Genomic DNA, 26531 nt, shown 5'->3' on the forward strand with positions numbered 1-26531 from the left:
CTTAACCCCCTTCAGTGGAGAATGAACGTCCCAGAGAATGAATTATAGTACCTTATGCCGATGTGGAATCTTGACTGTCAGCTAGACTGGATTTATTGTGAAAATACACCCTAGTGTGTGTCTATGACCATGTTTCCAGAAATAATTAACTACGGAGAAAAGTCCACCTGCAAATGTGGCAGTACCATCCCATGGTCCAGGGTCTCAGAACTGACAGAACAAAGACGAAGAAAGTGAGGTGATCACTAACATTCCTCCATGGCTGTTTCCTGACTGCAGATGGGGTATGACCAGGGGCCTCGCCACCCTGCTGCCACACTCTCCTTCCTATGGATTGCATACCCTCAAACTGCGAGCCTACATAAAATCGTTCCTTCCTTAAGTTGCTACTTGTCAGGGATTTGATCACACAACATTAAGTTACTTCTAGCACGCTAAATATTAAGTTCTAGCACATTTTACCATCAACTCATGAGTCTTCATATTTAGTCTCCAAAATATATGCAAAATTGCTCAGTAGCTCCCATTTTTCAATGCTTAGAACTTAACTTTTTACCTAAAACCACCTACTTGCATTAACTATCACGATTTCTGGTGAAATTAAGCTTAACTGAAGAAAACTTGCCACCTAATCAGCTTTTCCATTTTGCAGATGAAATATAATTTCTATTAACTAGGCTGACAACTATATGAAGAGAGGAAACATTTAGGCAGTCTATGAGCTGTGTTTTTGAGAATCTAGACTATACTAATAAAGGAGAAAGACTAAAAAAGAAAAAGTTTTAATATGAAGCTGTTCACTACACTACATACAATCATAAGCACTTGCGAATATCCTAAATGTGTGTCACCAACAGAAAATACCATAAATTGCACTTGTTGACACAAGTGTACATGGCTTAACTAGGGAAAAGAATGTAGAATTGAAATACAATACAGGACAAGTGTATAAAACATGCATAAGATGTATGAGTGTGCATGTCTGAATACATACGTTATGTGCACATACAAACAGAAAGATGTTTGTAAAAAAAAGTGTTCCAAAATATGTGGCAGGGTTATATATGATTTTATTGTTCTTTACACTTTTTTGTGTTACCTTACCCCATTTTTGACATTAGCCTATAAACAAACTCATACAAATGTAGTGAGAAAAGTCTGGTATTTAGATGAAAACCTAGACATTATTAAAGCCTGGATTCAGAAGGAGCTGATTTATGTAATCTCACTGTAAAAGTCTATAATAGTCAACGCTGACCTAAGGTCTCCATTTCTCTGCATCCCTAATGAGCCTCTGATGTAACTAGAACAAGGCTTAGACCTGGGTGAGCATGTGCACTGAGGACCGTAGGAGGCTTCCATCAATCACTGTCACCATGCTAATGTATAGTAAGTGGTGAGAAATAAACAAGATAAAAGGCATTGAGCATAATGGTAATAGAATATTTATAGTGAGATTCAGTCATCAATCCCCACAACTCTTGGGCGACTTAATCTCTTCACCTGTAGTATGTGCATCTCTGCATCCATATAGATGAGCTGTGGGAGACCACAGAGGAGATGGCGGGAATCCAGTCCTGGGATTGGCTGTTATGTATGCCCCCACCACCACATCACCAAAGGCATTAAATCTTTTTAACTACTATGATAGCATTGCATTTGTGCACAAGCATTTAACTTATAAAAGGCAGTAACTCATATGCTGGGAGATGTGGCTCCCATTTTATAACCTGCCTCTCATTAAACTATTTATTCTCTATCAGAGCCATTCCACACAGCTGACATAATGCAATTACAGATCTCGGCACAAGTGGACCCTTCAAAAGAATTCTTATACTATCAGTGATAACCTGGCAGGACACTAGCTCTGCTTCCGCACTGGGAAGCATTTAGACAATGCATGCAGTGTCGGTTTCTGCTAGATGCTCCATTCGTTTTTTTTTTATCAGGCACTTCATTAGAGTTAAATGGGAAGGGCTACCATAACTTTCTTTTTGTTCTTTTCAACTACCTTCTTAGAACACACCCATCTACCTGGTTTATTTATATGAAAATCTATACTCTGGTAGAGTCAGTCTGGGGCAGCAAAATGCCCCACGATGGCTTATCCCATGGGAATGATTGCCTCCTGGGAGGATGTGCTTGTCCTACTTTGCCTGTAAAATAGAGTTGGCAGTAGATACAGGAGACCACAAAATTTTGGACTAGTTAGACAGTTTTCACCGGGGATGATATTCAAACAAATATATCAAGGTACATTTAGTTTTAGGAGATGAAGCCCAGAGGAAATTTTAGATTAATTATTAGCCAAAAACCCTCTGAAATAAAATGATCTCATTTTAAATAAATCACCAGGACAGTGAGTATAGGGGCACAGATGGATAGAAGAAATAACTTCTAACCATATAAAACAGGAGGATAACTATGGGTCACAAATTTCAATTGTATATTTCAAAATAGCTAACAGAGAGGTGTCTTCTAACACACACACACACACACACACACACACACACTTACACACACGTCAGAGACAGATACGATGTGGGGAGGGCATGTTTTCAGGTACTGGTAAACTAATTACCCATACCTGATTACTATATATTGAAATGTCACTCAGTGGGCAGAAGCCTTTTCAGAGATTAGATGTTCACATATCTATGTATCTGTCTCATACTGTTTACACTAAATATGCACTTGGCTACACCCACTAAGTTTGATATAGGCTATCACTACCAGATTCTAGGAGAAGCCCACAATCAGGTATCAGAAACTGCAAAGCTATATGGAATCAACAGGTGGCCTCCTTTAGAACAGAATTATTTGGGGAGGAGTTTTTTTCAGGTTGAGTAGGTGCTGCTGTACTCAGGTGCTGGTTTCCACGTTAAGCTATGTTTTCATGGTTCCTACCAGTGATGCTAACTGAGAGACTTCTATTATCTAGTCCTATGGAGAGTGTGACCTTTAGTTCCACTGATGTTTAGTTCTCTTATTGTTGAGTAGCTAAAACATTTTAAAATTTAACCAATGTAACCTTCAAGACCCATGAAGGCATGGATGTCCAATTCTTGTCAACAGGAAATGATTTATGTCCAGCTACTGTGACTATATTCCCGTCTCCAATTGATTGATGTCACCAAGAGACTCTGAGTAGATGGTCACCAGCATCATTGTAGCTGAATATGGTCAATGGCATAAACTAAATAATGTCTCCTCAAGGGAAAATTGTGATTAAAGTTAATTTCTTTAAGTGTATTTTAATAATATGATCCAGAAGGACTACTGTCCAAATAGGCAAAGCAGCTAGTTCTTCTTACCAAATGTAATTCAGAAAAATAATAAAGTTCTACAACCATATTTTTATGACAGCATTTCAAAATTACTAATATGTTTAGTGAATTTTTTTCTGGTACAGTGAACAGTTGAGGTATAAATAATTTATGCCTGCTATGACATAATACATAAATTTATTCCATAATGGCTTTAGTTGTCATGCACTGTCCGTAGTTTAAAAATGTATTCATATGCACATAATGATTTTAATGTGCAAAAATGGGATGCAATTACATTCTTCCTAGTAATAGGGATAATGCTTGTAAGTGTCAATGAAATGAGACATAGCTGCCGTCAGTGAAAGGCCCTTTTCTCTAGAGGATCAGCCTTTTCTTTGCCCCTTGATATTATTTTTATTGAGCATTCTTCTCTTTTCAAAAGAAAAAAAGAATGTTCCTTCATTCTGATTGTCCTTCATAGCAGACCAAATATTGCCTACATCATAGACATCTACAGCTGATAGTAATTTGACACTCTAAATTGCAGGCTTATGGTATTTTAAATCTACTTACACTTTAAAAAGAAGCCAAATAGGACTGACCTAGGTTCTAGCAAATATGTGACAGCTTGGTCTTCTTGTGGGATTCGTAACCGTGAGAGCAGAGGCTGTCTCTGACTCTGGCTGGATTTTGTTACCCTATTCCTCATGCTAGGTTGCCTTGGCCAGCCTTCATACAAGGGATAATGCTTGGTCTTACTGCAAATTGATATGCCATGCTTTGTTCATATCCATGGGACGCCTGCCCTTCTCTGTATAGAAAGGAGGAGGAATGGATGTGGGGGGCAGACAGAGGGGAAGAAAAGAGAGGACACTGCAGTTGGGGGCCTAAAATAAATAAATAAATAAATATTTTTAAAAAGTTAAATTTTAACACAGTTCAAGGACAACATAGCCATTAAACTATTTAAACAGCCACCACATTGTGCTTTAATTAATCTGGGGTGCTACTTGGACTAGCATACTGCCTTTTGTACATGACCTGTATCTCTGTTTACATTGGAAAAGTAATAGGTTTGCTGGATCCTGCAATATAACTGACATATATGCTAAGTTTTTGAATAGAATGTTGTTAAAATGTAAAAATAAGACATCAAGTATGAGAAGAATAATCTGCCATATATTCGAATAAAAGTAGCTCACTTCAAATTCAGAACTGTTTGCTTAATAGATTTCAGTCTAGGTGAACAGAATAACTTTTCAGTTTTATTTTTCTTTAAGCAATTGAAAGAATAATTAGATCATATTCTAGTATGTTCTGGAATATTTCAAATTAGGTAGTTTGGTCTCTTTGCAGCAGAGAATTTCAGTATTCTCTCTCTCTCTCTCTCTCTCTATATATATATATATGCATATATTAAATCAATTGTAAAGAATGAGCAGACCATTGGAAATTTTTCTTTTATCTGCCAGAAAACTTATTTGAAATGTTTACTTTGTTCAAATGAAACATAATTATTTTTGTTAATAAAACAAAAATAATTTGATCTTAAATGGAAGCTACATACATAGCTAAAAGTACTAATAAGAACTATAGAGAGTTAGTAACCACATGTTTAAAATGTAGTAAACGTCTATGTTTGACATTTTAAACTATTTCTGCTGTATCCCATCTGATAACAATGTTAAGACTCTGTCTCTGTAAATGGTGCTGATTGAAAATGGGGATAACTTAATAATAAATTACTGTGTAAAAACCAAAGCTGTATGTTTCTGTGTTTATTTAAAATTTTGTGTGTATGCATGTATGTATGTTTTTGTATAGCTGTGTGCACATGTACATACATATACACATGGAGACCTAATTTTAAAAATTTATTTTTGTGTGTTTTGTCTGCATGAAGGTCTGTGTAGTACGTGAGTGTCTGGTACATGAAGAAGCCACAACAGAGTGTTGGATTTCCTAGCATTAGAGCTACAAAGTGTATGCTAGGAATTGAACCTGGGTTTTCCTGAAGAGTGGGCAATGCTGCGTTATCCCTCTAGCCACCACTTAAACAAATTTAGTCTACTAATTTTTAGAAAGATTCAATGGGCTTTGCTTCCTTTACAGAGTTAGTTAGTTTGAATATAAGACTGAAAGCAATATGTAATACTGGCACTAGGGCTGTAACTCAGGAGTAGAGCACTTGCCAAGCCTTCTCCAGGTTCCATGTTTAATTCCCAGTGTGCTGGCTAGTTTTATGTCAACTTGACACAAGCTAGAGTCATCTGAGAGGAGGGAACCTCAATTGAGAAAAAGTCTCCATAAGATCTAGCTGTACAGCTCTTTTGAATTAGTGATTGATGGGGAAGGGCCCAGCCCACTGTGTGTGGTACTATCACTGGGCTGGTGGTCTTGGGTTCCGTAAATAAGCAGACTAAGCAAGCCATGAAGAGCAAGCCAGTAAGCAGTACCCCTCCATGGCCTCTGCATCAGCTCCTGCCACACGGATCCTGCTCTGTTTGAATTCCTGTTCTGACCTCCTTCAATGATGGACAGTGATGTGGGAGCATACACTAAATAAAACCTTTCTTCCTCAAGTTGTTTCCATCATGGTGTTTCATCATAGCAATAGTAACGCTGAGAATGACAGCTGGCATCAAAAACATGTAGGTCTCTTAAAGATGGTCATGCCACTTGAGTTTAGTATTGGGTACTCACATGGTCCATGGATTTGTAAATGGTCATATGACTTCTGCACCCATACCATGGCAAACACACATTCAGACACACACATAAATAAGTGCAATGAAATAAAAGCAAATAAGTTTCAAACAAGCAACTATATTACAAAGGATTGTAAAAGTTGAGTTCATCACACTCACAACTGGTGAGACATGCTGTTAGACATAAAAGCCTATGGCTTTTTCCTCCTCTGATATTGTGGTGTTAAATTTGCTACTTATTGTATCAGCCATATATTTTTTCCGCACATATAAAAATTTAAGACAATGGCAATTTTAGGTCATAAGTTTTAGAGCATAGAACAGTTTATAACATAGAGATGATAGAGAATTGCCTGCCAGGGAAAGGACTTAGCCTTCTTTCAAGCAGATAATTCAATTTTAAGGAAAAAATTAATAAATATCTTGAAAAATTAAAGGCAGTTATGGAATATCAGTACCTAAAATATAGACTCCCAAACATTCTCATAAATGAAGAAATGGAGACACCGGGAGACAAATTGTCTTGTTTGCTGCCGCTTAGCTGGGTCAGTGAAAAACACCCCTAAGAATTTTCTTTCTCTGAATCTTGGGACTTTGCACAAGCACCTCGTGCTGAGGTCCAGCAGGGTCTCAAAAAATGGCTGAGCCGAACAACTTATGAACAGGCTCCACTGTATGATAAAAATTCCTGTGGATTTGTTACCATTTCAATTTTTTCCTAGATTTTTTTCTACAAGTTTCCCCTAGCTTTTTTTTTTCATTAAGACTGCCTTACCTACTCTCATAAAAAGGCAAACTTTTGGACCTTTCTATGTCTTTCAATGAATAATAAAAGATGTATTACGCTTTCTGTGATGATGAACATTCTAGGGGTAAGGTGACATAATTTAATTGGAAAGATGCTTCACTTCTGCACCCCTCTGCCCTCAAAAGGGAAAGATTCTGAAATTCAAAGATATTAATTTCCTGTTTCTTACTGAGTTCAGTCTTGGCATTAGCATTCAGGAGCCATCATATTATCGCTTACCTGAATGGTTTAGAGAGGAAATATCTGTACAATATAGACAGAGCTTGAAGCAGTGACTGTAGCAGTAAATCAGGAGACTTCTAATGTGGTGTTCTGATCTCTCATCAGTATTCTGCAGAAATTACACAGCCCTTGAATGGTCGGCTGGAAAAACCTTACATCTCTTCATCTGAAATGAAAGCTAATATAAGGCACATTTGCTGAGCTTAAGGACTTCTGGCCCCTCTGTCTAATTTGACTCCCTCTCTATTCCAGACAACTCCATCCAATTCCAGGGATGACTGATTGAACCAGGTGTACATAACTGATTTAGGAGAAGTTAATCACTGGAGAAGTGTGATCAGTGGCTTCATACCAATCTGTCCATCAGGGATTGGGAAGGTGTGAAACACTGGAGTGGTGGTAGTATGTGGAGGGTGTGGCCAGGTACAGTGGGGCCCAAGTTCAAGCCAAAGTTTATAGCAAAGAAGGACAGAGCGCTGGAGAGGAAAGAACAGAGTACCGGAGAAGTGAAAAGGAGACCATGGGAGGTAAAGGCACTCTGAGAAAGAAGGCTCCCTGTGGTTCTCTAGGCACTGACACTGGCTTCTACAAGGCCCAGCCTGCAATGATTGGCCATGGATTTCCTGAGGCAGGTGCTATATTCCCACACCTCTTTCTTAAGTTAGCCTGATTCTACTCCTTGTAACCACACAAATCCTGATCAAGAAAAACTGCCTCGTATGTATCTCCACTTAGATTTTAACCTCAAAAGGAAGCAGGAGTCACTCACAAGCACTAGTTCTTACTTCAGCCTCTGAAGGACCATGCTATCCACAGGCAATATGGGACTAGTTATTATATCACTGATATCAATGATGGCATTAATGAGTTAATTTCTACACTTGCTAAATAGAAACTCATATCAGGTTGACAGAAGACCATGGTACTGAATACGTTTTTCCAATTTTTTGACCTCAAAATAGTGTCTCATGTTTATATATTGGCATTGAGTCTTCTTTTTCATATCAAAGTCATTGTAAACAAGAGAAAGAGAAGGAAATCACAGTCCCTAGATTTTTCCCTTATCAAAATGCTTTCCAATTAGATCAGTCACTGAATTGTGTTCCTAAAATAGTATTTATGAGGTGTCCTACCTTATTCCCATCTAGTCACCATCCTCTTGAAGTTGAACAGATGAAGAATAGACGTCTCCCCTTTGCTTCAGCTACGCATGTAAACACACATACATGTTCTGTTACATTTGTTATCTCGCTATAGATACACAAGGGTTTGTGGTAAACTCTTGGTTTTATTTCGTTATGCATATGCTTTACTATCATTCAAAGGAGAATCTCCAATTTCCTGCTCACATCTCTTAAGCCAAGGGAGAAATAAAAAGAGTTTAATTCCTTGTAGTGTGAGGAAAACATCATTTTTAGCCAATGCAAACACTTTAATCCCCGGGATTTAGTACAACATTACAGTAGACATGGCTCAGCAATGGCTTTCAACCATCTGAAAGCACATGACTGAACCTCCAGTTTTCCAACTAAAGGTAAAATTTAGTACTTTCAGACACTGGAAATGACTAAATATTGATACAAATTAAAAGGCTGGATAGAGAACACAAGTATACTAAAATGAAGATGAAGGTTCAGTCTTCAAGTATACAAATAGCTCTGTGTTACAAATCATGGAGATGACTGCAAACCCAAGAGTAAAATGAATGCTGGAGTGATGTATCCTGCCCTTAATGCTTTACTTCTAAGGATGTTTGCTGCTATTATTATAACTATTCCTGTTGTTATCTACAAAAATAAAGCACAGAGACTAAGTACCTAATCCAAGGTCACACAGCTAGGGGATTGAGGAGTAGAAACTGTTTAGAAAATTGGATCAAAGATTTTGATTTTTGGGTCTAGGTGGGGCATGTCATCAATCAACTAGTAAATCCCGCTTTACAATTCTTTAGCTTCATGACTTGTGCAAAAGTGAAGTAAACTGTACTTCAAACACCTTTCAAACACAGTGATAGGCAGTATGACTCACACTGAGCCACACATCTCAGTCAACAACCCGTCACCAGGGAAGACAGCAGTAACCTAGGTGGACCGAGCTGCAAAGCTAGGGTGTGCAGGAGTAAAGTACAGTTCATTCATGTCAGGCCTGGATACTTTTAACTGAGTGAAGATTTACTGAGATGCAACAAAACTATGAGTTGAGATGCATCTGTGTTTTCAGAATCCCTCAGACGATTCTAAAGCCCACATCACTGGCTCTTCAGTGGCCTCACCAAGCCCAGATCACTGGCCCCACCATGCCTAGGTCACCAGCTCCTCATTACTGGCCTCACCAGAAGTAGAGTCAAAGCATGTTTCCTGCATTTTCTGTATTACAGTAACTCAACCTTTTAAACGGATGGGGAGTGAAGAAACAGATTTTCACAATGAAGCAATGAATCTGAACTTCTTAAACTGAAAGACTCTAGTTCACTGGGAATCGGCAAACACAAGAATGCTGCTTCTTCAGAGCGAAGGTAGATTTTTACTTTTCTGAAACAACTGTGTTAATTGTTTTATCTTGCCAAGTAACACTGCCAAACTTATTTATTAAGTATAATAGTACTAATATAATTTAGAGACCAAAAGTCTCTCCTACATAATTCAGGTTTACTATATGATTTCAGACCCTACTAAGAATCAAATTCTGGCATATATCTATATGAATATCTATCCATATCTATCTAATCTATATCTATTTCTATTTAGGAATGCAGTGATGGATATAGAACTCCTGGCCTTGCCAATGTTTGGCAAGGGCTCTACCACTGAACAACATCCCCAGCCTCCAAAATATGTTTAAAAGGGATAATGGTGGTGGCATGGTAGTAAAGGAGAGCCACAGGCTTTCTGGAGGGGATAAATCCCAACTTCTACCAAGACGACCTTTGCCAAATCACTGTAGAAATAGTCCTTCCACTCTCAATTCTAATGTGACACTGTTGAACAGGGGTGTGAGGAGAGTTAAAAAGCATGCTACTAGGCATCCTCGACCACACACCACAAGAGGCATAGAAGTGATAATATAAAATGATTAGAAAACATGCCTTGGAATATTTATGCTTGCTGAAATGAAATTTACTCAATGTAGCTTTATATGACTTTCTTTTAAGGAAAGAAGAGTGTACCCAGCAGGCCATCATGGCAGGGAAGTCCAGGCAGCTGGAGTTTGAAGCAGCTGGTCACGTGGCACCCTCAGTCAAGAAGAGAACAGTGGCACTTGTGCTGAGTTCACTTTCTCCTATTTTGTATTAATTAGAATTGTTCTTTGGCCATTTGATACATGTAGATGTGATCTGTTATCCTCACCAACACCCCATTTTCTTTTCTCTCTTTCTCAGTCCTGTCATTTCCCCCCTCTTTACAAATTCTCTCCCACATTTGTCTTTTGGTTTTGTTCTGTGACCCTTTGGGTTTAACCAGAGGTGTCTGTGTAATCTTATGTCTGCAACTATCTCCTGGAACTTGTCTAGTTCATCCTTTGATTTACAATGTAAAACAATGCACCCCTCCCCCAGAATCCAGCAGTAACCAGTAGGTTAGCCTTCTCCTTATTTGGTTCAAGAGTTAGATCATTACTACCTGCCTGGTTAAGGAAACCTCAAGCCAAAAAAATCAACATGCGAGGTCTAGCCTGCCCTCAGCTGTCTTTTTTCCCTTCTCTAGATCCTTAAAAAAGACCAGAATATTCACTAACACACTCAGAATAAAATTAAACCACATTGTAAGTATAAACATCTCTAACTAAAGACAACTAAGTTCTAGTTCCACTTGAACACATTTTATAATAGTGATGTTAAAACATCCTTATTAGAGAAGTTCCTTGAACTTGATAACCATACTACTTTATTCAAATACAGTAATAAAGTAAAATGTATAGTCCCTGCAAAAACATAACACAAAGTTTATATGGACTACATTTATATACTTTTGCTTTTGCAACAGGATCACATATGACCCACGAAAGCAGTGATGTAGCTAAGGGTGGCCTTGAACTCCTGACCCTCCTCCTGCCTTCACCTCTCAAGTGCTAGGATTACAGGCACATGCCACCTTTCATGGTGAGAAATTCTGTCATATATTCTTATTAATAACTTTCTTAGATCTGGAGACTTGTAATGCTGTATATGAAGGGAGTAATATTCCTTTAAAAACCTTATTTTCTATTTAACAATGTTCAAATGAACATCAGCAATATGGCAGGTACAATAGTTCCATAGATAACTGATGAGCTGAACTGGTCACAGTTCCTGCTTTCGTGGAGTTTTAGAGCAATGAAGGAGGCGGATTAAATCAATGCAGATCTGTTGTGGAACAATTGTGCCATATTCTTGGTTGCAGCAACTAAATGTCTTTGTTTCAGGACCCTTTTAAAGAATATTAGATTTGTCAAAAGGCATGAGCAATAGTTGGCTTCGTTATCTTATAAAATAATTATTCTTATAATGTAGATTTCATTCACACGACTAATCTCCTTATAGCCATTCTTTTAAAAAATCATCTTTTTCATCAAGTAAATTTGTTCTTTGACAATTTAAAGCATGTGTACAGTACATTGTATTAACTCTTGCTTAACTTCTCTAATCTCCCTCCCGCCCTTGTCATCCCACCCCCTATTTCCTGCATGTCCCTCTCCAACATTCATGTCTTTTTGTGACCCTGCTGAGTCTAACAAAGGCCATCTGTGTACTTACAAGTTTGGAACTATCCATTGGAGCTTGGTAGACTCAGCACTGGGTACACAATTGGAGATAATGACTGTTCCTCACCTAGAATTCATCAGTAGCCAATAGGATGGGTGAGCTTTCCCAAACTCTTCCCACACCTCTGCCTGGCTATTGTATGTTCCAGTAATGTGAAGGCCTAGAGCAGGCAAGCACAGCTGCTATGAGATCATATTTGCAATGGCTATGTCATGCCCTATAGATAGCTTTTGCAGCCCTTCTCTCTATCTTTAGCTCTTATACTCTTTCTACTCCCTATTCTGTGATGTTGCCTCAGCCTTAAAGGGAGGGGTATAAACACCCTATTTAGGGCTTAGCACTCAAGCATCACTTATTCTAAGAACCATGAGCAATGATAGTCTCTGAAAACAGAAGCTTCTCTGATGACTGAAGAGAGCAGCATTTGTCTATGGTATAAACATCAGTATTTAGAGTGCAACTTGATACCAATTCTTATGGAATCCCCCATTTTAATCCCAAGGGACAAACTACTAAATTTATAAATTACAACAATTTACAAAAGTGTGTTTCTTTAGTAACTTATAAATTTGGAAGTAATACAAATGTGTGGATTGTTTTAATGGGATTTCTTTTCATTATGTTGCCATAATTTCATGTTAACTAGTTTAATTTGAAACCAACTCCAGCTACTTGCTGGTTAGTGGCCCAGGTTAGCACATGCTTGGGCTAGTCTTTTCTACTCTCAAAAAGGAAAAGGTGAATAGAGGAGACAAAACCCAGAAGTAAGGAAAGAATCCAAGAGCACTAAAACCCCAAATTCTGTACTGACAGAACTCTGCCTAACATATGAAAGAGCAAGCAGCTAAAGAAAAAGTTGCAAACAGTAAAGAGAAAGTCAAAGATTTGTTAATATATTTGGTGGTTTAGTTCAGTAATTTTTCCCTTCGGCCAACTGGTTTTTAAAGATAATTGGTTCTAATCTAAATAACCTCGATTAACTTAGAGTTATCAAATAAAAATGCCTGAGCAGTTTGAGGCTGAAGGCAGAACAGAAGGTTGGATGTGAATGGAATGTGTGAGTGGAGAGGGGTGGACATGGCAAGAGGATGCAGGGCAGGGGTAATGCCTGAGCTGGCGAGAGAAAATGGATTGAGATAAAGCCAAGGGGAACTCTGGGTCCAACAGGATGAGCCCTGTAGGCTAATTTGGAGTTCTCAATCTTTGTACTAGAGCACTGGAAATCCCTGGCACCGTTTCTAAATGTCATAATATTATAGGATTTAGATCTTGCGAAGACCATTCTGACTACACTGCAGAGAACAGTCCGGGGATAAGATGGGATATAGTGAGGATGACCCTGCAGGAGCCATGGTAACTGTTCCCTGAACCACAGCAGTAATGAGAGATGAAAAGGAATGGATGATTACAGTGGACATTGGTCTCAGTCATTCAGAAGAGTGATTTTTGTCTCTTATGGCTCATTTGGCAATATATGAAGACATTTTCTGGTGTCCCAACTGGAAAGAAGGAAGTGCTGCTGGTGTCTAATGGGTAGAGTCCAGGGATGATGCCAAACATCCTACGGCATGCAAGACAGTCTCCCATCACAAAGAACTCCATGAACCAAATGGCAATAACACCAAGGCCAGGAAGCCACAGAATAGATGCATACTAAGGGAGTAATATGGACTAAATGTGAAAAGCTAACTTTTAGTATAATGTCAGATTTATAAAAATAAAATGCAATAATAGGAAAAATAGCTGATATCAGTAACTACTTTAGGATAACAAAATTTAAATGACCAGCTGTATGTAAATTAAAACAGTCCTTAAATACATAGGAAGTGAAATGGTGTTAGAAGGGATAGGAGCTGTAACTGCTTCCCTAGCTTCACAAAAATCCACAAATAAATCTAGCATTGTCTGCAAAAGTGATGTGTACGCACTCCAGTCAGCAAGATCTAAATATAGTTTACACTCTTAGAGTATGAAAATAGCATCAAGACACTCAAGAAGTCTCAAACCATCACACCCCAGGCTTCTGTCTACACTGTTAATAGCTGCTCGCCAAGATCCCTGTTGCCCGTGTGATGACAGCCTATTAAAATTGTGTCTTCTGTGAAGTCCTCCTCCCAAAGAGGAAATGGAATTAAAGAAATGATTCTAGATAAAATTATTGGCAACTGAAACTTCAGTTAGGCATTCAGAAAAAGTAGAATTTTACTTCTGAAAAGAATGAAGTTCAGACAGAAACTTTATATGGCTTCTTTATTGCCTACTATAAAAGCTAAAACACACACAACTCTCTCTGAGTTCTAGTGTCATAATGGTAAATTAGAAAAACAAATAAACATTTATTTGTAAAGTGGAGCTACTAATTGCCTATCACATGACTTGGAGGAAAACAGAATGGGGGAGGGCAGACCCAAGCCTAGGATTGAAAACAGGGCAGTTCCATCGGTTCCTGGAGACCTTCACCCATCTGAGAATCTCCTTTGTATTCCAACAAAGAAAAGCAGACAGACCGATCGGCACAGACATTTTCCTTTCTGTTTTACAGGGTATTTTCAAATGCAGTTTGAGACTCCAAAGCTCTGCCTTATTTCCTGCAATTGTGAGGAAGATGCATTTCTTTTTCTGGAGTGCTAGCCAAGCCTGAAGCTGCTGCCTTCTCTTCAGTTATCTAAGAAGACACGCACTATCAGGAGAATGGGTCCAGGAAGAGTTGAACAGCAATGAGCGTCAGCAGGATCAACAGTGTTCTTTCATTCTAACAGGAAGCTATAACCCCAAATTGGGGTGAGTGGGGGAACCAAAGCAAAACCAAATCAAACCAACCAAACCCAACCGAACCAAACCAGACAACTAGCCCAGGCATAGTCAGGATAAACAGCACTGTTTTTTTTCTTAAAAAGAAATATGTATGATTTCCTTAGAACCAAGCTATTTTCCCATATTAGATATATGAGATTCTATCTTGTCATGTTGATCCCACCTCCTTCTTCCTCCTATATGCCAGGACTATGACACAGTGCTCATAACCATTCAGTACTATCCATTCCTTCCTTAAAGAATTAATCAATTTTTAAGTATATGTAAAGTCTAGTTAACTTTGAAGCTAGGTATGGTTATATAATATAGCACAAATTCTAATAGGTCTTAATAATAAAGGCCCAGAGTTTTAAACATTTTATATTGGCTTGAATTTTTTGAATATTGATACAAAGTTGAGATTATTTTTGTTAGAACATATTGTATATGCATTTCTAATCTTGTTCAAGGTATGGTACCTATGTTACTCATTTAACAATGTAATGCAAATTTTTAGCCCTTGAAAGTTATTATGACTAACTATTTAGGATATAAGGAAGTACAGGTTAGTAATTAGTCATCTATTACAATCAAACTTGTCATATTAGGTATGTCTTCAAGGTCAAACAGTTATATTTTAGATAGATAGGTTGTCTTCAGACATTTCAGAGGTTTATAGAATATGACATTTAAAATGTTTTAATAATATAGGTTCATTTATTTATTTATTTATTTTAGACAAGGAGGCATGTCTGCTCCTGACAGCACCAATTTACTTCAGAGAAGATGATGGGCATAAAAAAACTCCACATGGAGGCTGGCATGGAGGTATATGACTTTAATCCTAGCACTTGGGAGGCAAAGGTAGGTAGATCTTTGTGAGTTGAAGGCCATCCTGGTCTACGGTGTGAGTTCCAGCATGGCCAAGGCTCCACAGAGAAACCTGTCTCAAAAACAAACAAACAAACACAACAAAAAAGAAATTCCACATGGAGTTTACTTTCTTTGTGGCAGAGGTTAGCCACTGGGCAAGAAAATGCTCTTGCCTCAACTGCTGACAGTATGCTGTCCAAATTGGACAATGAGGGCATAAAATAAAGAACTGCTGAAATTTGCCATGACAAGACAGGATAGCCCTTCGGAATATCCTGCTTCACAGAAAAGTCTTTCAGAGAAGCTGGGCCAGTAGACCAAAGATAGATGCCCAAACATTGCAAAAGAACCTTAGGTAACTCTTCAGGCAGCCAGCCGTTTCTGTCATTTTTCACATTTTTTTGGAGTTGGTTGCTCGCACTTCCTGCTTTACTCAGGTAATATTATTTCCTTTTCAGGTCCATGATGGAGTTTAAGACTTTTTAGTTATAGTTATAGTTCTCCTTGTTACCAGATTCAGAAAAGAAATTCACTAAAGAAATGCAAAGTGTATAAGGTTAAGAGACATGAAAAGATAGATTTTTGGCAACGCAGGTTAGAATAGAAAGTGAATTAGGTACAAACTTTTGGACTCACCAAGATAGGATAGATATGGAGTATTTTCTCCGAATTTGTCAATTGATAACGAGCTAGACATTATTGATGTGTATTTATTGCCTGTATATGTTGTATGTAGGTACTGCACTTATTGTATATAGTTTTTCTTATATTAGTATTAATCCTTTTTAATTTTTAGACAGAAAAGAGGAAATGTGGTCATATCTTGTTTGTACTCTAACAATAAAGCTCGCCTGGAGATCAGAGGGCTGAGCTAGCCACTAGCTAACCATAGAGCTCTGTACAGACAGACAAGAAGGGAGATGGCTAAGTGGAGAGAGAAATTCAAGCAGGAGGAGACAGGAGCCTAGGCTCATTTAAGCTGGAGAGTTAGAGAGGTAAGGGGTGGCTGTCCTTTGCTCCTACCTCCCTCTGATCCCTCAGCATTTTCCCCTATATCTCACTCTGGGCTTTTATTAATAAGACCAATCGGAACTCGTGCTACAATGTGACAAAACTCAAGCCATAAAGGATGTCAACTGTTTTTTTTTTAGCTCTTAAAAGGATTTCATGCACACATACAATGTATTGTGATTGTATTCACCACTACCCCATCCCCTCTGTTAACCCCTTCTTCTCCCTGTGACAGTTTTCTTGATTATTAAGGAACATACTGTGTTTCTTTCTACGTCTCGCCTGGCCTGGACTGCAGGTCCTATGACTGGTGCCTGGAAGACATGTGAGACACTGGATAGAATCTATGTGCTTGAGGACATCTGCGCAAAGTGAAGGTGGAGTTTGATTCCCTGAAACCATGCAGCACCTTACATATGCCTGTCACACCACACTGGTCTCTCTTCCAAAACCTGACGACTGCGATTAAAAACCATATTGATCATCAGCACAATTTCACAGAGTACGGTGCCCATGAAGGTGGGGAAGGGAAACTTTCCCCTGGGAAGAATTTCAAGCAACAAACAGTACTCAGGTCATCATGGCGTTGCAGTGAGCAAACCAATTAAGGTAGAACTAAGCAGGATGACTATACTGTACTTTTGAGGTTTAAGAACATCTGAAGGCCAGGCACACTGTTGAAAATGAAAAATGCTACACTGATTCTGGCTGCTCTAGATGGATATGAATATTGTCATGTTAGCTGACCTGAAAATTACATCTGAGGAGGAATGTGTTGAAGGCTGTGAACTTTTGGAAGAGTACCTTAGAGCTAAGGATGCTTTATGAAACTTTTCATCAAGAAAATGGAAGAACGACATTATAAATTCTCACATACATTATCTCAATATGCAAAAGAGAATGTATCAAGAGTATCTCCCATGTAAGAGATGAGAAGTAAGAAAAGTGCATTTATTATTATTATTATTATTTACTTATTTATTTTGAGATTAGGTGTCACTATATTAGCCAGATTGGTCTTGAACTCCTGGGTTCAAATGATCCTCCTACCTTAACCTCTCAAGTTGCTGGGACCTAAATCACAAATTCCCAGGCCAGCCTGAATTCAGTAGACACAATAAACTAAGATGCAAATGTAGGCTAGACTTCATTCTTCTACTCCACACAGTCAGAAGATCCCAGTCTAACACTGATTCTTATATTACTGTTCTTTCCACTTACATGTAGACACAGAATATGTAACTAAAATAAATTATATAGTACATTTATTAATTTTTGTGGTGCTATGGATACAACCCAAGTCCTTGTACATGCTAGGCAAACCCTTCACCACTGAGCTACACCTCAGCCAAGAATAATTCATTTTTTAAAGTTTGATGGTATTTTCCATTTATTTCTATTTTTTGAAGACAATAACATGTATGAACCATATATCATGCCACCTGAAATATACCAATAAGAAAATATCAAACTTGGTAGAATCCTGTTTTGAATGCTTCATTTTCTTTTTCTTAGAATATAGTATTACACTGTTCTGTGAGGGGACATTATACTCTTAGTGTATCTCATTGATCTTTCTAGTCTTAGAGAAAAGAAGTGTTAACATCCTTTCTAATGGGTGTGTAATGTTAGAAATAAATGACAGAAATAATTGTGACTGTGGTTAGATGACTTAACTAGAATACTTTGGTATAAAATTATTTGATGACTACAATCACTCTAATTTAAATACTCTTTGATCACTACAGAATGTGGCTCTTGCTTCCACGTGGTACTTTTTAATTGCATATCTTTGATCACAATGGCTTCCAGGAAAAAGGGTTCATATGACTTAATTGAGATCATCTGCACTATTAGAAAAAAAAGTAATCCAAAGTTTCAGAAAACTGATGATGTGTCTTCAGTCTAGTGTGTGAAGACAGAAAACATTACTGCCCCATGGATAATCACAGTGTTCACTGACTCAAACTTCATGGGAGAAAGTGCAGCAAAGTTACCAACAGTAAAAAAGGGCGGGGGGAGGGCTTTCTCTATGCCATCATCACACAATTTATAGCTGTTTATCTGAAGCAGGCAAATACTGACACATTACTTATCATTTCTGACATTAATTGCCAGGATATTTACAGCATAATTTATAGCAATAAAAAAACCATAAAAGCCTAGTGTACTATAAGTGTCAAATAATGAAAATTTATTAAATTAAACATGATATATTCACAAAACACGACACTGTGTAGTCATTAAAAATAACTTCATCAGGGTCATTTCTTAAGAGACAGCTTGGCCGTTAAAAGTGGTTACTGTTCAGTCACAGGGAAGGAACTTCGGATGCCAGCATCTGGTGGCTCACAAATACTTGTTACTCTAGCTTCAAGGGATTTCAGACTGGCTTCTGGCTTCCACAGGCACTTACAAGCATGTGTGTATATACACAGAGACACATGTACACACATGTAAAAAATTAGGTAACTAAAAACCTTGTTGATCAGGAATTTCTGTGAGATAATATTCTCCCAGGCAAGCTGATGATAATGAAGTCCTATTCTTCAACCGCCATTTTAAAACAATCTGTGATACTATCAAAGGTTGAGTGTGTACATGTGACAACGTCACAGAAGGAATGCTGAGTCTCTCAAAGCCTTGAGTCCAGGTCTTCAGAAAGCCTTTTCCATGTCAGGGAGCCTGTGTCTTCACTTCTAATGCTCCAACCTCTCTGCCTCATTTCCTTTGGTGACCCTTGTTCCTTCTATGGATTCACAATGCATTTTTAAAGTTTCTCCCCTGTTTTAAATCTCACCTCACCCCCTCTGTTTCCACATGTGGGTTCAGCATGATTGCCAGGGCCTATGTATCATTCTGTATGCTTCCTCCCATTTTCTCCTGTTCTTGCTATAAGTATGATGTAGACAGCTTTTTATTTGTAAAACAGGTTTTTCTTATGGGCATCTAACTCGTAAGCAATGGTATTTTGTGCACTTTATGTTTCCTGAAGCCCTTTGCCTTCCCTCCATGGTTATTTCTCCCTGATGAACCTATTTACTAGAATGCAGACAGATTGTGGCACAGGCCTGTACAATTTCCTCATCAGTCCACCCCACTGCCATCATTCCACCGAGTTTTCATTCTTCCTAAACCCAAAAGGGAAAATACTCATTGACTATTAAGGTTTCTCAATCCTTTCATCTTTTATTAAAAAATTCTACCTTATGAGGATACATGAGTATTCTAGATATCTGAAACTGATCCTGAGATGAATTCTCAGGTATTGGGGGACAAGGACCTTGAACAAAGCAAACTACCATCCCCAAGGGTATGGGGAGAGGCTGGCAGGTAGAGGAGTGGCTGGCTATGCACAGTCTCAGCATTTTTCCTCTCTGTCTCATTTTATGAATATCTTTTAATGATTTTAGGCAAATATTCTATAAAATTATTTGCAACACAGTATCTATCAAATAGTAGGAATTACTTCATACTATTTTTGTTTTAAAAATGCATCTCCCAAAGCCAAACACAGATTTAAGATGCAACACTCACTGGTGATAGTTGTTCAACTTTAATTTATGTTACCATTTTCGTGTCTAAATTTTTAAAATGGTACGCAAACTTGGAATGGTGGCACACACCTTCATCCCAGAACTCAGGAGGCAGAGACAGGTGGATCTCTCTTGTGGTCAAGGCTAACCTGATGTATATACTGAGATCCAGGAAAGCCAGACCTACACAGAATGTCCTCCCGTCAAAAGTACACAAACAACAGCCCTGATAATTAATACAGGCTATTTTTTCTAATAGAGAACATTAATGTTCACTTTTTTCCTAACTAGGACATTGCCCATTACCTTTTCGATCTGGAAAATAGGAATGAACCATGCTAAGAAGATATTGTTTTTGTTTGTTTCCAATTTTCCTTGATTCCACAAATTCACCACTTTTAGTATCATATTCATAGGACAGTCCTTTATTTTTTACTTTAAAATAAGAAATGTTCTAGACTTAAGGATGATGGCTCTTGTAATTTTCCAATAACAGCAGCAATGAGTACACACAATTGGGTTTCCAAGACCCAGCCTTCAGAACTTATTACATACACCTGCACCCTGCTGGCAAGCTTCTCTATCCACATGTGAAAAGCAAGATGTCCACAGCTCCATTCTAAATGTGTGTTCTAAATCATCTCTTTGGTCAAATTACACATAATTCCTAAGGCACACACAGAGTTTAGCTCATCAGGGGGCCTACTTGTAGCACAGCCTTCTTTTTACACTGCTGAGGTTAACAATCACCTCTATTCTCTACTGAACAGTAAGTAGGTAACAAGAGACACTGCACCATAAACAGAATGGGAAAAGCTTCATTACGGATGTTCACCTTCTGAGTCTGCTGAACTTTTAAAATGTAAAATAAAATATTCATATGCTTCCATTATGTGGTTGAAGAGAGAGGAGGGCATTTCCTGCTAAAGGTATTAATCCATGATGGCCTGTGGCCACACCTTTACACCAAACCACTCACTCATACTCTCGTCTACCTCTACTTCATAGGCCAACAATGACAGCAGAAAGAAAAATGGTCCTGCAAACAGTGCTTGTCAAACACCAGTGGAACCAAGAGTGAGACGACTAACCAATCTTAAATCATGATGTACTAGCTTGCATTTCCAGCATTCCTCCCCTGATAGACTGGTGTGTTCACCCAGAGAATTATCTATTCCTAGATGAGATACCCATAGATGCCAAGACAAACACCCTTCCTGAGAATTTAGTAAACATAAATGAATATTGAATGTGAGTTTATTTTCTGAATTAAAAATTTAAGCACTTTGAGTGAAACAGCAACACTGAAAGTAATTGAACATCTTTTAAGATAATTCAAAGTGCTTAACTCATTTAATATAATTATCTCCTAACATTGTTATGTACTCTCTATTTTCCTACTGCTCTTTAGGAAGGACAAAATACCCTTCCTTTTTATCATAATTTCCCCCTTGTCTATGTCTAATTGAAGAGCTTTCTATCAGGAAACTTGAAAAAGGGATAATTACTGCTCTGGGGCCTTCCGTCAACTATGAACTTGGGAATTAGAGTTTCTGGCCTTGTTTAATGAAAAGTGGCTGAATTAAATTTTCTTCATCTAACAAGTATCACTTTTTTTCGTTTTCGTAAAAAGTTTCTTTGAAAAGCTCTCTTAATAGCCATGGGCAAAACCCGTAATTCTACTACTGAAACAATGAGATCTATTTTCCAGATCATCAATCTTCATTCTCCAGACAGATACAATTGTTTGAAGAGTTGCAATTACATTATCCCTTGATGCTTCTTCAGCCTCCACATTTGGCTGATTCCACAGTTAACAATTAAAAGGCCAAAGGAATTGAGGATTAATTTTTATCTCTAATAATAAAATGTTCATTGCACTGAATTTCTTGGTATCAGCATCATTGCCCTCCTAATTAAAAAGTGCAATCAGTATATAGTATTGTAGAAGGAGAGAGATGAAAGCCAGCACCCACTCACGGACAAGAGACTGATTTTGGAAACGACAATCATCCTGAGAGTGTGGTGAACAAACACCAGATTTTACTACTTCAAAGTGGATGCATTTCCAGCGTCAAGGAAAATAGTAGGTGCTATGAAAATATCAGTACCTTATATGCTGTGGTGTGTGTGTGTGTGTGTGTGTGTGTGTGTGTGTGTGTGTGTGTGTGTGTGTGTGTGCCACAGGAAAGGTCAGGTGTCTTGCTTCATCACATGGAGCTTGGCTAGTAAACGGCAACCTAGGTGATCCTCCTGTCTCGGAGGCCCACAATACTGGTGTTAGAGCTCCGCACTGCCATGCCTAGATTTTGATGTGGGTTCTGGGTCCTTGTACAACTACTTCCCCAGTTCACACGTTTTATTTTTCTTTTAAAGCGAACTACCTTTAGCAAAATTATGGGTCTGGTGTTTTAAAGAAATTCCCTGTAGTTTGCTTGTTACCTGGCATCAAAGGCTAATATGCCCCAGAGTAAAAATGTGTGGAAGACCATACCCAGAGGGCTTCTACTAGTCAAAAAGAGGTTAGAGGGCTGGCCATGTCTTCCCTCCATTCAGATATATATATATATATATATATATATATATATATATATATATATATATATATCCTTTCACCTTTTGATCATCTTGAGTGAAATTAGGAATGCCTAGGAGATTAGGAAGGAACACTTTGGGATGGCTATGAAGTGTCTCCAATGGCATGAAGGCTCTAACCTAATAAAAGACATAATTAATTTGAGGGTTCAAAATTTGGAGTGGCTTTTGGGAAGTAAGAACTGGAAGCTAAGACTGGTTGGAAGATAGGTGTCTGGGTGGGAGGCATGGTCTTGGGAGCTACATCCTGACCCTTCCTGTTTGGTCTCCATCCTGCTTCCTATTCACTATGATGGGTTGGGTTCTTTGTTTCCTGTCTATCACTAGAACAATATCTGCTACACATTCTCCCTCACCATGGGTGTAGAATACGGAGCCAAATGACCATTGGATAGATAAGACCAAAGAAATCTTCTCTAAAGTATTGTCCCACAGGCAAAAGAAAAGAATGCAGCCTTCTCTACTTGAAGCAAGAATTGTAAAAAGCCTTCAGCTATTGTTGTTGGGAGAGTGAACAAACTTCATTTCATAACACTGTTCCTTTCCTTAATCTGAGCACCAACTGCATTTTGGTGTCTCCTTTACAGCTCTCTCAAGTACCATCTTTCCATACCATTGTCTCTGCCTCCATGGGCCTCTGAGGAGATCCCATCACAGTTATCCCAACATAGCTGGAGTGTGTTTTGTGTCTCCTTTGAGCAGACGATGCTCTGTGCTGGGAGCTCCTGAATAGACCCAGTTCCCATGTCCCAGCGATTACATAACTCAGTTAAAGTGACACAGTCAAGAGATGCTAGTCTGAAAATAAGTGGATTGGCACTGGCTGTTGACTGGAGGAAAGGAAGGCTCAAACAGAATGTACCAAGCAACAACACCCTTTTTACATACTTGAGTCTCAACCCTGTGGAGTGAGGTTTCCAGAAAGGCAGAGGGGCAAAGAACAAGAAGAACTATCTGATAGACAGAACACTCTCAGACTGTCCTTGATCTTGAAGCCACAGCTCCCTGGCATGTCTTCCCATAAAAGTGAGAAGAAAAAAAATCCCACAAAACAAAAAACTAAATATAGGAAATCTCACCAAAAATTACCTAAGATACACGGACATGTTAAAATTAAACATAATCTGCTAAATCTATGAGAAGAATTCATCTTAAAAATCAAAATGCTGATCTGCTGCCCAAGGCTCAATAGCAGATCAGTACCCATCCCAAGTATACACACGGACTTTGGACTCCAATAGAACAATGTGAGGTGCACTCTCACCCAGAACTCTTGGGAAAGGGTCTAGGCCCTGCCCTATATGAAATGACACACTATGGACACCCCCATGGAGGGCCTCACCCTCCCTGGAGAAATGAGAGGATAATGGGGGGGGAGGGGAGGGCACGGGAGGAAGGGAGGGAAAGGGAGAGGGACCTGGAACTGACTTGTGAAGCAACCTTGATTCTTATCTAAATTTAAACTGGAAAATAAAATTAAAAAAAAATCAAAATGCTATCAGAAAGATGTATCTTAAAGTTTCCTAAAGCTGACAGATCTGTTTATATGGGCTATTTCACAAATTTCTGTCTGTTGATAATCGTTTGAGTACTTAAGCCCAGCCTCTATCACTCAGCTACAATAGCCCCTTCTTCCAGTCATTTCAATAATCTTCAGGCCAGCTTCATATTAGGATTCACTGTCCACAGAGTTATCACAGTCATATTTCCCACTGGATGTGGTATACTTTCTCTCCACCTTAGTTGATGTTATTGAATATGATTACGGTCTATCAAGAATTCCCATGAGTGCCTACATGGGAGCCAATCATGAAATAATTGATTCAAACTATTAGAAGTCCCCCGGGGTGTGTATGTGGGGTGACTATCACTGCAATATCCTTAAAGTGATGCTAGTAGCCATCAATATCTTTTGAGCTTGAAAACAGGCTAATAAATGACGCTATAATCTGTGCTTTGGATCCTGGTTGTCAGAGAAAATTGTTGTTTGTCATTCTCTTGACTCATATCACAAAGTCCAAATTTCAAAGGTATACACGTGACCTCTATGGCTCCATTTTAGCATCACTTACTGAATAACCAGCATTTACTCATGCTGAGTCTCAGCAGGGCCTGCCACGTGGATACTTTTTTTTTTAATGTACTTAATTTTGAGGTTGTTTTAAAGACTTACTTGTTTTTGTTTTATGTGTTTGAGTGTTTTCCCTATACGTATGTAGTGTATCATGTGCACACTCTGTCCATGGAGTCCAAAAAGGGGCATCTGGTCACTCTGGAAATGGAATGATTGATGGTTGTGAGCCAACATATGAATATTGGGAACAGAATCCAGGTCCTTTACAAGGGCAGTAAATGCTCTTAATCGCTGAGCTAGCTCCCAGTCCCTCTTTTAAAAGACTTATTTTTATTTTAGAGCGCGTGCTTGTGTGCGTGCATACATGCGTGTGCGTGCGTGCGTGCGTGCGTGCGTGCGTGTGTGTGTGTGTGTGTGTGTGTGTAGGTTTGTACCCATGTGTGAAGTGATCACAAATCCAGAAGGCATTGGATCTCCTGGAACCAGAGTTACAGGCAGTTGTGGGCCTTTGCAAATGAATGCTGAGAACAGAACTCAGGTCCCCTGCAGGAGCAACAAACACTCTTCACAGATAGTCCATCTCTCTAGCCTCATTGAGATTTCTTTATTTCTTACAAATAATGCTCCTGAAGAACTATCCAGTTAATAGATAAACAGTTAACTATGTCAACATTATGAATTTGTGTTCTTAGTGTATAATATAACAAAGCAGAAACCAGGAGAGTATTTACAGCTACTTAAACAAATGGCTGTGTATTTAGATGGCCCAGAGTTCAAGTTACAGCTCTTATGCATGCTAACTGTGGGGTAATGAGATATGAAATACTCTCTGAACTTCAGTATACTTGCTCATAAAGAGGCAATGAAATAGTTTAGCAGAAAATATAAAGTGCTAGTGAGAATATTTTGAAAGTATGTGTTCTACCCATGTGAGTTCCAGCATTGCTTCACAAAAAGGGCAGCCTCCAATTATCCCATTTGAAGCTAGGACTCCATATTCCTTCACTTATAGGGCAGGCTGGCACCACCTCTTCTGTAGATACAGTGTGAACACCAGGAGGCCTTTCTCATGCCTACTCACTAAGAAGGGTTCTGCTTCTTCCAGCTCATTTTCTTACCCTTATACGCCCTCTGGGAGGGATTTGTCACTAGGCAAGTCCTTTGTGGCTTTTACAATATAGAAATAAAAGAAAGGGAGACAATAGAAAAACAGAGATTTCTATGGGTTAGAGATGGGGAGATTTGGAGAAAGGCCAGAGACAGGAAGCCTCAGGAATTTGGAGATTATATACATAGAATCTGAAGGAAAAGAATTTTCTGGAATGTTATTTCAGATATAGTTTTGACTATCCAAGAAAACCAAGTAAAATCCTTTATTGAAAAAGAAGAAAAGCCTCCCAGGGTCACAGTATGCTCTCTAAGTGCCCACATAACTAAGGCTGAGCCAGTTGTGTTTTGGATTCTACTTGAAAAAATATGGACACTGAAGCACTTCTCTGTTCCTGGGACAAAAGTTCCACAGGGCACTTCACATCTACCCCCTAAACACCTTTGAAAAATGCAGTATCTGGCGCTAACTTTTATCACCATGGTGTACAAAGCATTTCTTGATCGTAATTCTATCTAACTAGACTTCAGATTATTTGACTCTCCTCATCTGATCTGGCTTCTGTGTCTATGATACTTTTCTTGTGGCTGTGATAAAACTCCCCTACTGAAGGACCATAAGGAGGGAACAGTTTATTTTGGGTCATAGATTAAAGCAACAGTCCATCACAACTGGGAAATCATTGTGAAGGAGCCTGAGGTTGCATCAACAGTCAAGAAGCAAAGAGCAATGAATGCTGTGCTCAATTCATTTTCTTTGTTTTACACAGTGCAGGATCTCAGCCTAGGGAATC

The 26531-nt window shown here is 38.6% G+C and overlaps 1 protein-coding gene across 4 annotated transcripts in view; it reads right to left on the reverse strand.

The window, feature by feature from the left end:
• The window catches only part of Znf385b (zinc finger protein 385B), a 406548-nt gene that overhangs the window by 216949 nt on the left and 163068 nt on the right, over positions 1-26531 (reverse strand). The window lies entirely within an intron of this gene.

The sequence above is a fragment of the Mesocricetus auratus genome, unplaced genomic scaffold, assembly GCF_017639785.1.
Source record: "Mesocricetus auratus isolate SY011 unplaced genomic scaffold, BCM_Maur_2.0 Super-Scaffold_100004, whole genome shotgun sequence".
In the NCBI taxonomy this organism is placed as follows: domain Eukaryota; kingdom Metazoa; phylum Chordata; class Mammalia; order Rodentia; family Cricetidae; genus Mesocricetus; species Mesocricetus auratus.